The sequence below is a fragment of the Schistocerca nitens genome, chromosome 8 (assembly GCF_023898315.1).
Source record: "Schistocerca nitens isolate TAMUIC-IGC-003100 chromosome 8, iqSchNite1.1, whole genome shotgun sequence".
Classification (NCBI taxonomy): Eukaryota; Metazoa; Arthropoda; class Insecta; order Orthoptera; family Acrididae; genus Schistocerca; species Schistocerca nitens.
In genome coordinates, this window is record NC_064621.1 from 215,887,391 (window position 1) to 215,901,084 (window position 13,694).

Here is a 13,694-nt window from a genome sequence, read left to right on the forward strand (position 1 = left end):
TTATGGGCCACAGACCATTAGTAGTTCTCTTTGGGCCCTACTCTCAGCTTCCAGAGTGGGCTGCCAGGTGACTCCAATGCTAGGTGCTCTTCCTCAGTTCCTTCATTTATGGCATTATGTAAAAGCTCACAGCATAACACACAAATACAGATGCCCATTTTTGTCTACTTTGGGGCCCAGCCCAACATCTGACCAACAGAAAATCTCACATTTCCATCAATGAGGAATGACAGCACACACTGGACGGGTTTGCCATTACAGCTGTTCACATAGTTGCAGACACAGACTGCAATGTGTCATGCACTATGTACTCCATGGGTGGCCAACTTCTTTTTCCAAGTCCATTCATTCAGAGCTTTGGGCCACAGCTCGCCTCTCCCACCATTTGTTGGTTGCCTCTGATGTTTTTCTGCTTGATGTGGAGATGGATACTCAGCATGTAGTTGCCCTGTCTACCCTCTGCCTCCAAGGTCTGCAACTCCATTGTGGGCATTGTGGTACGTAGCAGATGAAAGCCCTTGCAAGGCCACTGGTTGGGACTAAAGAAGGACATGGAGGCCGTGGTTCACAGTTGTACTGCTTGTGCCTGAAACCAGGCTGCTCCACCCAGTCTTTTGCCCCCTGGCCCACCCTCCATCACCCCTGGGACCACATTTATCTGGACTTTGCTGGCCGCTTTTCAAGATCTATGTGACACGTTGTCATGGATATTTATTCTGAGTACCAATATGTGGTCAGCATGGCGTCCACAACCACTAATGCAACTGTCGCTGTTCTCATCCGTATTCTAGCCATCAAGGGCTTCACTGCACCATTGTGTCGGGCAATGGACCACAGTTCATGGCAGTGGCTTTCAAACATTAAAGCTCCTCCAATGGCATCAAGCACCTGCTTAGGCCATTGTTTCACCACTCCTCAAATGGTGAAGTGAAGCACACAGTGCATACATTCAAGCAATAAACATTCAAAAGTGTGAGCACTTACACCATCATAGCTGCACTTGACACTGTTTCTGAGCACCTACAGGACTACCGCTGGCCATGACTGTAATATGGCAGAGCTCCTCCACAAGTGGCAGCCGTGTGCTCTCCTCCACCTCCTGGCCTCACAGACCATAGATTCCTGGACCCAACACGCTGGGTAGTTTTGCTGGGCTCAGCTGTGTGGCCATGCTCATGTGGGGCAAAACCCTTGTGGATGCCGGCCATGCTGGTTGCCACCCATGGGCGGTGCCTCATAATGGTGGACAATCTGAGGGGTTTGGAGGGTCAGCATACCAACTGGCTCCATCTGCACCTATCATCTGTACTGCCACCACCAACTCAATTGGTCCTGGAATGTGCACCTTGCTGCTCCCTCACCTGGACAGGTGCAACTTATATGCACAGGCCCCAGCAGCAGTTCCTGAGGATGCGGTCACAAAAGTTAATGTCTCAGTGCAACTTCCACCCTCTCGGCCAATATTGCCTGTGTTATCATTGATGCCATTTCCATGCCCCTGCATGTTGCCAGGTGCATCAGTTTTTTCCTACCTGTCATCTATGCTGGGCTTCAGCCTGGGCCCTCTGTTTGCCTTCCCCAGCATCGTCTGGTGCGCTTCTGAACTCTGCCCATTTCAGGGCCAAGTCCCGCTGAACACGGAAATCAATAACGGCTGCTAGGGAGCACATCTGTGTCTACAGTCCCTGCTGTGACTGCAGTGAGCACCACCACCTAGACACACCCACTCCGCTGGAGTATTGGCGCCCACAGCAGTTGTGATTTGTCTGCACTACTGTACTGATCTACACATTGTTCTCTTCATTCTGAATTTACTACATCTTAGTTTTTGACCTTGGATTGCTCACTGGACATTTTATTCTGTTGTGCCCTCTCCATTTTTGTCTTCCCTTGTTTTACTCTTTGGTGGTTCACTGGCAATGCTCTCAGCCACTGGGCCAGTTGGCCAATCTCTGCTGGTTCTAAAGTTGTTATCAGTTTTGTCTGATTCTGGTCACTATAATATTGTTTCCCAGGCTCTCTGTGCAATGTCAGTGTAAATTGAAAGTGTATCTGTCAATGTCTTATAAAAGTGTTTTGTGAGGACACTTGTCTGCAGATGGTAGACAGTTGTCAACTTGTGGATGGTGTCACAATATGAAATTACCTCCGATACTAGTATTGTCTTGAAAAGTTTTCCATTATCAGAGATAATCACAGGTGGTGCTCCTGGCTTCAAAATGTTGTCTTCTACAAGGATCATTGAAATTTAAAGCACTTTGGTAGTTGGCACAGCTTTAGTGCCACCATAGCCTATGTGTCAAGGTAACACATAAAATATGGGAATTGTCTTTTACTTAAGAGGGAACATTAAAGTATGACTGACTTCATGTATTTTTTTAAATGGCAACCGTCTCATATTGCCAGCAGTGCACACTAACTGTGGCCTTACATTAACGAGCACATATTGTTTTGTTTGTTATTAACCTTTTCTTTAAATCTCAACACACTCCTTTAAGCAAAACATGTTCTTATCTCACCAAACATTTGGAACCATGTCTCTGAAAACATATCTATTAAACAAACAAAAGATTTATTTTCAATTAAACCTCAACTTTTCTTTCAGTCTTTTAAAAGCAATACTTTGAAGGACTTAGTTACGATGTTAGCAAGTTGTTCTTGAGTTTGACAGTATTGTGTGTTGAACTAGCCATGATTCAATTTATCACTGATGAACTGATACTTCACATCAATGTTATTGCTTCTTCTTGACAATTGACCTTATTTTATCATTTCTATTGCACTTTGATTATCCACACAAAGTGACGTTTTCATGTTTTTTTCAGGATTTTTTTTTCTGAAAGTATTCATCTCTTGGCAACACTGCAGATATGTATTCTGCTTCAGTAGAAGATAGTGCAACCACAGACTGTTTCTTGCGGCACCAATTAATTGGAGCATTATTGTACAGAAATATGTATCCTCTAGTACTTTTTCTATCTTTCTTGTCACTGCAGAATCTGCATCATTGGAAGTCACTATTTCTGTTTCAGTTTTTCTGAGGAGTAGGATATTCCACTCCATGTCACTGAATTCAGGTATCTCAAATTTCTCTTCAGATTTTGGGTGTCTGTGTGATTTCGGATTGCTGATTGATTTGCTTTCATAGGTCACTTCATATGCCAGGTCCAGTCTTGTTTTACATGTTAAAGGCAATAAACTATCATTTCACAATATGGAAATTCTGGCTTTGCTATATTAATTTCTTCTTGTGGTGATATTTTTCATTCTGTACGTTTATGTTGCTTCTTCAGCATCTTTTTCTTGATTAATACAGATTATATCTTCTCTTGTCTGTTGGATTTCAAGTCCAAGTTACATTGTTGCTCGTTCATCAATTGTAATTTCAGAATTTTTCTTCGGTTGCTGCAGGAGATATTTCATTTAACAGATGTCTTCTCCTAACAGAATCCAATTGTCAGCATGTACAGGAAGATAAATTTTCTTCTCAGTATCTGATTTACAAACACGATGGTCAGATTTCAGTTGAATAAGTTTTTCATTGTTAAGAAACTTGTTCAGTTTCTTATCTCATTGAAAAGGTGTTTATTTCTATCCATACAGTGACTTTTTAGCAGCAAATTTTCCTGGGTGCTTTGCATCCCTTTGGAACTTCCACAAAAACTTGTTCCTTTAGATCACCATTAAGCAGGCTTGTTTTGACATAAGTTTCATAATTATCAAATTGTCGTGTGCTGCAAGTGCAAATATGTATCTCAAGGAATTAGTTTGTATTTAAAACCCAGTTTTGTTTGATTTTGTTGACATACTTTTGCAACTAGACTAGCTTTGTTTGTTCTTTTTCTTGAAAAATCCATTTTTCTGTGGTTATTTCTTTTCCACAAGCAGTTTCCTTATCTGCCAGAGTCCTTGTTTCATTTTTCTTCAATTATTCTTTTTCTTCATATTTTATAGCCGTCATGCAATTTTTTATGTCTTCACCTTCAGTGCATTCTGTGTTTATGTCTCAAGTGCATTATCAGATTGTATTTAGAAAATGTGTGTATTGTGGAATGAATTGGCACCGAGGCAATCGTGTTTGATTTTCAGGCTTCATATAGAGTTTACAATAGTTCATACCAGATAGTCAGGATACAGTTTAGTAGGGAATTTTTGGAAGATATATTAAGAGAAATGAAAGAGGGAGAAAACAGGAGGCAAAGGACTGCATTTGGTCTTGATGATGACAAATCTTCTAGCTGTAACAGAATTTTGATTAAAGATACTGGTGATGATAATTGTGATGATGGTAGCCTTGTGAGGTTAATGAATAATGAAAATATATAGGGGAGTGATGAATCTTTTTGTGCTGAGGTTGAATATGTTGAGACTGAGAGTCATGTACTTGAGGAGGCAGAAGATATATTTATGATGATAATGATGATGATGCTTCTGCTGTGAATAATGATGTTATTGATGATGATATGGGTGATTATGCTTTTAATGATGTTTCTGATGCTGAAAGTGATGGTGATATTATGCTTTGTGAAGAATTAAGTGGGATGATTTATGATGAGATTAAAGAGGAAAGATAGATGAAGGATGATAATAAGAGTATAATTGTAGGTCTTGATGATGATGTAGTGAAGAATAGACAAGTACATGATGACTTGCTTATACTATGTAATATCATTGAAACAATGGCCACTTGTTCTGATGTCAGTAAGCAAAGTTAGCTGATAAGTGATGAGATTTTGAAGATAATTTGTGATTATTTTGTTAATGTGAGTAATAGTACTGATATGTGTGATTTTCTGAAGGGAATTTGTCAGGACATACATCCATAGTGGTAATAGGGAGGGTTGAATTTTGAGCTTAATGATAAACCAGTAGATTACAGTGCAGTTTTGGAAAGCTTACAGCCTGTGGACAATGGAGGGTAAGAAACAGTGTGGGTATCAGAGAGAGAATGAGGATTTGTTGTATGATGGTGAAAACATTTATAATTGTGATATACAGGACAGTCCATATATTTGTGTCCAAACTGATAATTGGAGGGGTAATTGTCTGGTTGTCACGGGAAGTCCTATTTGTGGAATATCAAAAACACTAAGAGACAGAATAAAAGTTGGGGAGAATTTTGCTGAGTCTCCTGTAACTGGAGTCAAAATTAAAGGTGCCACTGGAAAAAGTAGTAAAGTGATCACCAGATAAGTTTCATTGTTTTTTCAAAATAATTGATGGTTCTTTGTGCAGGCATGTTTAGTGGCTGAGGATTCGAATGAAAGTTTAATACTGGGAATGAATTGGATTGTGAAGGTTAAAGTTGGTTTTAATTAGAATGAGATGAAGCTGTCATTTACTGATATTAAGATGATAATTGCAGGGGAGACAGATACTGTGATGATAAATAATAGTAACAGCAATCAGAATTTGGGGAGGGGGGGGGGGGAGGGGGGAGTACAGGAACTTCATGGTAGAGGATACTATGAGGAAGATGAAGGATTTGATGTGATTGGGAAATAACTAATGATTCTTTCAGTGAAGTCATAGCAAAAAGGATAGGGGAAGCTGAAGCTCTGCATGCAGAGGATAAAAAGGAACTAGAAAAATTTGTATGGGAATATAGTGGATGAGAGACTATGTAGAATAATGAATAACCAATGTAAGCTGAAGCTGCAAAACATGACCCATTTTCCATTAAGCTTTATGGTGTACCCATCTGTAAAAGAATAGCAGTTAAAATGGAGTCACGGAAAGTTCAAAAGTGTAGGATAATGCAAAGTAGTTGTAGTCAGAAAAGTGGTGAAAGAAAACTACAGTTGATCAAGAAGTTGAAAATTTGTAAAGTCCCTCAGGAGTTTGCATACTCATTCATGTATCATGTGTGTAGCATACATAAGAGCCCCAGCCATGTGACATTTACTTCCACAGTAACACATTTCCCATGTGACATATTTTCTTACACTGTCCTTTATCTATAACTTACACACTTATGTCTATACACTTGACTGTTTGATTTATACACTTTGACCTTGGATAGGCACACACTTGATAGATGAGGGAACTTTATGAAAATGTACTTGGTTTTGCCACTACCCACATACACTGCTATCATAACATTTGTACAAGGAATAATTCGGCCATGCTATGATGAGACGATTTTGCTTACACACACACACACACACACATATGTCTGTATATGTGTGGATGGATATGTGTGTGTGTGCGAGTGTATACCCGTCCTTTTTTCCCCCTAAGGTAAGTCTTTCCGCTCCCGGGATTGGAATGACTCCTTACCCTCTCCCTTAAAACCCACATCCTTTCGTCTTTCCCTCTCCTTCCCTCTTTCCTGATGAGGCAACAGTTTGTTGCAAAAGCTTGAATTTTGTGTGTATGTTTGTGTTTGTTTGTGTGTCTATCGACGTGCCAGCGCTTTCGTTTGGTAAGTCACATCATCTTTGTTAAAAATGATGTGACTTACCAAATCAAAGTGCTGGCAGGTCAACGGACACACAAACAAACACAAACATACACACAGAATTCAAGCTTTCGCAACAAACTGTTGCCTCATCAGGAAAGAGGGAAGGAGAGGGAAAGACGAAAGGATGTGGGTTTTAAGGGAGAGGGTAAGGAGTCATTCCAATCCCGGGAGCGGAAAGACTTACCTTAGGGGAAAAAAGGACGGGTATACACTCGCACACACACACATATCCATCCACACATATACAGACACAAGCAGACATATTTAAATATGTCTGCTTGTGTCTGCTTGTGCAGATCATGAAGATGTCATCAATAAATCTGTACCAAACATTGGGTTGGCAGGCCTGGGTAACCAAGAAGGCTTCATCTAAGCCTCTAAGCGACCCACGTGATTTACTAACTGACCTGCCTACACTGTGAAGCTTTCTATGTGGGAATGACCAGCAACAAACTGTCCATTCGCATGAATGGACACAGGCAGACAGTGTTTTTTGGTAATGAGGATCACCCTGTGGCTAAACATGCCTTGGTGCACGGCCAGCACATCTTGGCACAGTGTTACAGTGTCCGGGTTATCTGGATACTTCCCACTAACACCAACCTGTCAGAACTCCGGAGATGGGAACTTGCCCTTCGTTATCCGCCAGGCCTCAACCTTCACTAATTTCAAGTTGCCGCCACTCATACCTCACCTGTCTTTCAACAACATCTTTGCCTATGTACTTCTGCCTCAACTGACATCTCTGCCGAATCTCTTTGCCTTTACAAATGTCTGCTTGTGTCTGTGTATGTGTGGTTGGATATGGGTGTGTGTGCGAGTGTATACCTGTCCTTTTTTCCCCCTAAGGTAAGTCTTTCAGCTCCCGGGATTGCAATGACTCCTTACCCTCTCCCTTAAAACCCACAACCTTTCGTCTTTCCCTCTCCTTCCCTATTTCCTGATGAGGCAACAGTTTGTTGCGAAAGCTTGAATTTCGTGTGGATGTTTGTATTTGTTTGTGTGTCTATCGACCTGCCAGCACTTTCGTTCGGTAAGTCACATCATCTGTGTGTGTGTGTGTGTAAGCAAAATCGTCTCATCATAGCAGCACTTTCGTTTGGTAAGTCACATCATCAACAAAGATGATGTGACTTACCAAACGGAAGCGCTGGCAGGTTGATAGACACACAAACAAACACAAACATACACACAAAATTCAAGCTTTCGCAACCAACAGTTGCTTCATCAGGAAAGAGGGAAGGAGAGGGAAAGATGAAAGGATGTGGGTTTTAAGGGAGAGGGTAAGGAGTCATTCCAATCCCGGGAGCGGAAAGACTTACCTTAGGGGGAAAAAAGGACGGGTATACACTCGCACACACACACATATCCATCCGAACATATACAGACACAGGCAGACATATGTAAAGGCAAAGAGGTTGGGCAAAGATGTCAGTCGAGGCGGAAGCACAGGGGCAAAGACGTTTTTGAATGATAAGTGATGTACGAGGGGCAGCAACTAGAAATTAGCGGAGGTTGAGGCCTGGTGGGTAACAGGAAGAGAGAATATATTGAAGGGCAAGTTCCCATCTCTGGAGTTCTGATAGGTTGGTGTCAGTGGGAAGTATCCAGATAACCCGGACAGTGTAACACTGTGCGAAAATGTGCTGGCCGTGCACCAAGGCATGTTTAGCCACAGGGTGATCCTCATTACCAACAAACACTGTCTGCCTGTGTCCATTCATGTGAATGGACAGTTTGTTGCTGGTTACTCCCACATAGAAGGCTTCACAGTATAGGCAGGTCAGTTGGTAAATCACATGGGTGCTTTCACACGTGGCTCTGCCTTTGATCGTGTACACCTTCCGGGTTACAGGACTGGAGTAGGTTGTGGTGGGAGGGTGCATGTGACAGGTTTTGCACTGGGGGCGGTTACAAGGGTAGGAGCCAGAGGGTAGGGAAGGTGGTTTGGGGATTTCATAAGGATGAAACAAGAGGTTACAAGGGTTAGGTGGACGGCAGAAAGACACTCTTGGTGGAGTGGGGAGGATTTCATGAAGGATGGATCCCATTTCAGGGCAGGATTTGAGGAAGTCGTATCCCTGCTGGAGAGCCACATTCAGAGTCTGATCCAGTCGTGGAAAGTATCCTGTCACAAGTGGGGCACTTTTGGGGTTCTTCTGTAGGAGGTTCTGGGTTTGAGGGGATGAGGAAGTGGCTCTGGTTATTTGCTTCTGTACCAGGTCGGGAGGGTAGTTGCGGGATGTGAAAGCTGTTTTCAGGTTATTGGTGTAAAGGTTTAGGGATTCAGGACTGGAGCAGATTCATTTGCCACGAAGACCTAAGCTGTAGGGAAGGGACCATTTGCTATGGAATGGGTGGCAGCTGTCATAATGGAGGTACTGTTGTTTGTTGGTGGGTTTGATGTGGACGGATGTGTGAGGCTGACCATTGGACAGATGGAGGTCAACGTCGAGGAAAGTGGCATGGGATTTGGAGTAGGACCAGGTGAATCTGATGGAACCAAAGGAGTTGAGGTTGGAGAGGAAATTCTGTAGTTCTTCTTCACTGTGAGTCCAGATCATGAAGATGTCATCAATAAATCTGTGCCAAACTTTGGGTTGGCAGGCCTGGGTAACCAAGAAGGCTTCCTCTAAGCGACCCATAGGTTGGCATACGAGGGGGCCATCCTGGTACCCATGGCTGTTCCCTGTAATTGTTGGTATGTCTGACCTTCAAAAGTGAAGAAGTTGCGAGTTAGGATGAAGCTGGCTAAGGTAATGAGGAAAGAGGTTTTAGGTAGGGTGGCAGGCGATCGGCGTGAAAGGAAGTGTTCCATCACAGCAAGGCCCTGGACGTGCGTGATATTTGTGTATAAGGAAGTGGCATCAATGGTTACAAGGATGGTTTCCAGGGGTCACAGACTGGGTAAGGATTCCAGGCATTCAAGAAAGTACTTGGTGTCTGATGAAGGATGGGAGACTGCATGTAATGGGTTGAAGGTGTTGATCTACGTAGGCAGAGATACATTCTGTGGGGGCTTGGTAACCAGATACAATGGGGCAGCCGGGATGTTTGGGTTTGTGAATTTTAGGAAGTAGGTAGAAGGTAGGGGTGCGGGGTGTCGGTGGGGTCAGGAGGTTAATGGAGTCAGGTGAAAAGTTTTGTAGGAGGCCTAAGGTTCTGAGGATTCCTTGAAGCTCCGCCTGGACATCAGGAATGGGATTACCTTGGCAAACTTTGTATTTAGTGTTGTCTGAAAGCTGATGCAGTCCCCCAGCCACATACTCCTGACGATCAAGTACCATGGTCGTGGAACTCTTGTCAGCCGGAAGAATGACGATGGATCGGTCAGCCTTCAGATCATGGATAGCCTGGGCTTCAGCTGTGTTAATGTTGGGTGTAGGATTTTTATGTGAACTAACTGTACTCTGCCATGTGTCTGGCAAACTACTTGGTGCATGCATTTGAGACTTCAGCACCTTTTGCTATGGTAATTAATTTAGGGAGCTTGTAATAATCTTACCCTCCCACACATCACCCATAGATTTTCAATCTCTTCATAACAATTAACTTCTTTTAACAAGCTTTGAGAGGAGTAAGATTTACAAATAAACTTTTTTTGCTTATCTTCGTTTTCTCATTCTTGGCTGTAGTTCGTCATCTCTAGGGGTAGATTCTTGAGGCTGAAATTTTTGACTTTGTGGGTTCCAGATGACATGATAACTGATGATGTAAACCTGCTGCAGAATTTGTGGTTCTATGACTTTTTTATTTTATCCCATTTTTCTATACACACTGTCTAAACAATCTCCACTTTAAAACAGAAATTTACATTGTTATTGCCAAACATAAAAATATGTCCCATTCCATCAGAGGGATGCCCACTACTCACTCTTTCTATGGCACTAATAATATTCCTAAGAGTTTACAAAACGAAAAGAGTTTACAAACTTTCTTGACAAAAGAAGAATCTTCACCAAGTTATATCATTATTTTATAAATGAGTCTAGAAATAAATTTAATAAATATCATCAGATTGTGCAATTAACAATAGGAGTTTTCAGTATGCCAGATATTTCATAATTCTAAATGTTAAATTTTAACTCTACATACAGAATTAGTAAATATCGATTGTAATAAAATAATTTCTTTTTGTACATTTTCACCTGAAGTATAAATCATTGTATACAAAATCATATGAAATTTATTTAGTTAAATAGCTGAGATAATGTTCAACTATCAAGATTCAAAAATATTTTTGGCATCGATTACTTCTGTTAAAGAAAGGTAATGTTAGAGGAGAGTGTCCCATTAAAAGCTCCACTTCAGTTTTAATAATTAATTAATGGTATAACTGAAACAGATCTCCCTAATTTAATTATCATGCCTCTCAGCTGCGGATGTCTTATGTACCAAATCTTGTACCTCATACCATAATGATACACAGTATTGGACCAATAACAATCAATAGGGTCTTATTGCATTCATCTTCTTAAGCCATCTGCTTCAAAACTCTTCAAACTAAATACTCAGGTAATTAATTATTTACAATTGTAACAGCTTAAAGTTCAGGATCTAAGGAGTGGATTTTACATACATACATTGAGCATACAATTACTTGTGACTGGAAGTTTTATTTAGCTATGTTGAATGCAATAATACACAGATGATTATGGATATTGTTTTTTAAGTTACACTATGGTACTTTGATTATGTGAAGGAGGAGATTCAGACAGAACTACATAATCCAAATACAACATAGAAATGATATATAAATAATAAAATTATAAAGAAATGCAGTCAATGACATCACGTAAAGAAAATGGTAAAAATTAATATCAATTGATTTTATGTTCATAAATTCAGATACATCATAAATAAGATTAATAATTAACCAGTTTAATGGCTTGATTCTGAAACTAGTTATGAGAGATGACTGAGCAGAAGGTGGAAGTTTATTAAATTTTCTTAAGCTATCAATTAGATGGAAATTCCCTGTTCTTGTCAACCTGCTATGCTATGCTATGTTTGTTTGTTCAGATCACAATTGCATTCAGCACTTATACTGTCATTAATGATGAAAACTGAAAATACTTTAAATTTTGTTTTAGAGATTATGAATTATGGCTTTTAGTATTAACACACAGGAAAGATATTGATAATGAAGTTGTGAGTTACTATGCTATGATTTGAGATAGGTACTGTTATGTGAAACAGAAATTAGAATTTAAGAACTGTAAGAATATACTTTGCAAGTCAAAAATGTGCCTGACTTCCTAATGAATTATGGTACAGCACTATCATGATGACATTGGACCTAGTCTAAACTTTACCAGACTATGAATTGTTTCACATTCCTTTTATTTAGACAGAGTGTAGTTTTGTGTTGCTGCCTGCCTATACAATGATTCCTGACATTTATGCAGTTAGAGTGAAGGACATGCTTCTGTTTTGTGAGTTGCAATATATGCCTTAGATTGAGTCATGTTATGCTCATTGTTCTTTTCACCAAAAGAAAATGGGAGAATGAAACTGGTCTAGTCATTTTGACATTGTTCTTATGATTACATATTCTGCACTTACTAGTAACTTCAGTGAATTGATATGCTTCTTACCAGAAACAAGTAACAACATATTTGCTTCTATGAACCATATTATTAGCTTAGTATAGTACTGAGGAGAAGAGTTATTGATTATGCTGTGGTGAGAAATTTTCACATTAAGAGAAAGTCACTTCGATACATAACCAGATGTATAACACAGTAGCGTTAACACATTCTTTGATGACTCTTGTCCTTGCACTATTGTGTACTTCTCATTGCACTTTGATGATGCAGGAACACTGAGATAGGGAATGTAGATTCTGCTATTTCTTCACCCATTCTACTTGAATTATGTTTCGAGGGATGGAGAGAAGAATAGGCTTACTTTTGGTAATCATGCAGTAACATGACCAAAATTTGGATGTAGTTCACATAAAAACATTTAGTAGTAGATAATAATAACAAAGACTTCAAATGTAGGAGGTACTGAATTGAAGATTTATGAAATGACTTTTTCATTGTTTGACACGTGTGTGCATGTACACTACTACACTATGTGATCAAAGTATCCAGGCACCCCTAAAAACATACGTTTTTTATATTAAGTGCTTTATGCTGCCACTTACTGCAGGGTATTCCATATCAGCAACCTCGGTAGTCATTAGATGTCACGAGAGAGCAGAATGGTGTGCTCCGCCGAACTCACAGACTTCGAACGTGGTCAGGTGATTGGGTAACACTTGTGTCATACATCTGTATACAAGATTTTCACACTCCTAAACATCCCTAGGTCCACTGTTTCCAATGTGATAGTAAAGTGGAAATATGAAGGGACACGTACAGCACAAAAGTGTATAGGCCAACCTTGTCTGTTGACTGACTGAGACCACTGACAGTTGAAGAGGGTCGTAATGTGTAATAGGCAGACATGTATCCAGACCATCACACAGGAATTCCAAATTGCATCAGGATCCACTGCAAGTACTATGACAGTTAGGTGGGAGGTGAGAAAACTTGGATTTCATGGTTGAGCAGCTGCTCATAAGCCACACATCATGTGGGTAAATGCCAAACAATGCCTCATTTTGTGTAAGGAGCATAAACATTGGATGACTGAACAGTGGAAAAACATTATGTGTAGTGACGAATCACAGTACACAATGCGGTGATCCAATGGCAGGGTGTGGGTATGGCAAATGCCCGGTGAACATCATCTACCAGCATGTGTAGTGCCAACAGTAAAATTCGAAGGTGGTGGTGTTATAGTGTGGTTGTGTTTTTCATGGAGGGGCCTTACACCCCTTGTTGTTTTGCATGGCACTATCACAGCACAGGCTTACATTGATGTTTTAAGCACCTTCTTGCTGCACACTGTTGAAGAGCAACTCAGCGATGGCGATTGCATCTTTCAACACTGTCGAGCACCTGTTCATAATGCATGGCCTGTGGGGGAGTGGTTACACAACTATAATATCCCTGTAATGGACTGGCCTGAATCCTACAGAACACCTTTGGAATGTTTTGGAATGCCGACTTAATGCCAGGCCTCACCGACCGACATCAGTACCTCTCCTCACTGCAGCACTTCATGAAGAACAGGCTGCCATTCCCCAAAGAACCTTTCAGCACTTGATTGAACATTTGCCTGTGAGAATGGAAGCTGTCAACAAGGCTAAGGGTGGGCCAACACCATATTGAATTCTAGC